Source organism: Mastomys coucha, unplaced genomic scaffold (assembly GCF_008632895.1).
Source record: "Mastomys coucha isolate ucsf_1 unplaced genomic scaffold, UCSF_Mcou_1 pScaffold14, whole genome shotgun sequence".
NCBI classification, from domain to species: domain Eukaryota; kingdom Metazoa; phylum Chordata; class Mammalia; order Rodentia; family Muridae; genus Mastomys; species Mastomys coucha.
The window spans coordinates 32,487,687-32,488,620 of record NW_022196896.1 but is presented as its reverse complement, the minus strand read 5'-3'; the positions used below and the strand labels follow the sequence as shown (position 1 = coordinate 32,488,620).

At 47.0% G+C, this 934-nt stretch overlaps 1 pseudogene; it reads right to left on the bottom strand.

Moving 5' to 3' along the window:
* Positions 1-425: 425 nt before the first annotated feature.
* LOC116089638 lies at positions 426-566 on the bottom strand (annotated as a pseudogene).
* Positions 567-934: the final 368 nt, after the last annotated feature.

Below are 934 nucleotides of genomic sequence, written 5' to 3'. Positions count from 1 at the left end.
GTGCCTGGGGTCTCTGAGTGTCTGGGGTCATCTCAGCAGTGGTCTCTGGAGTGCTGTGCCCCATTCATGCATTGTGGCACCAGGCAAAGGTCATCTCAGGCATGGTCTGCCTGACCCCCAAGGCCTGTGTGGTGCCACACTGGTGGTGATCACAGGCTAGTACCCTGTCCATGCCCCATGGTGCTAGTCTGGTGGTTGGCTCAGCTCACGCCTTTCTTGCCCACCAAAGTGTCACCATGCAAGAGTAGTCTGTCTGGAGCTCACTCCTGCTTGGGTCCCGCAGTCCTAGTTAGTGTTCTTCTAGTCTCCAGCTAGCTTCCTCCCTTGGGAGCATATCTGGACCTGTGGGATTTTGGACCCATGATATCTGGCTAGCTCCCTGTCTGGCCTCCTGGTAGTTGTCTCAGGCTTGCTTTCTTTTAGGGAATGTTAGAGTACTAATCATTCTGATTGATGTACACAGGTCAGAACACAGGTTGGAGCATAGACAAAGCCTCTCTCCTCTGTGCCACGTACTGAGACACATGTGACACAGCTGCCACACCTGTAATGCTTCTAGGGGCAGCAAGTTTTTTTTTTTTTTTTTGTCTTTTTTGTTTGTTTTAATACAATTAATATGCTGAATACTTCGTGGTAAAACTTTTGTGAACATTTCAAACTTTTAATCAAACAAAAAATTTCAGTGGGGGAAAATCTTTGTAGACATTCAGAATTGGTGGAATGAATGTACTCTATAGGTAGGTTCAGATCTGATTTTGCCACCAGGTGAATTTTTGGCAAGCTTTTTGTTTGGGGGTTTGGGGATTTCAGAATTATGAATGAGTTATGGGCCTGTTCCTTGGCACCTTGAGGGATGCAAGAGGTTTAGTGTCAGTGCCATACTGGAGTCAGACAGGACAACCAGACGTTGGATGCTCAAAACCCATCTGAGTTA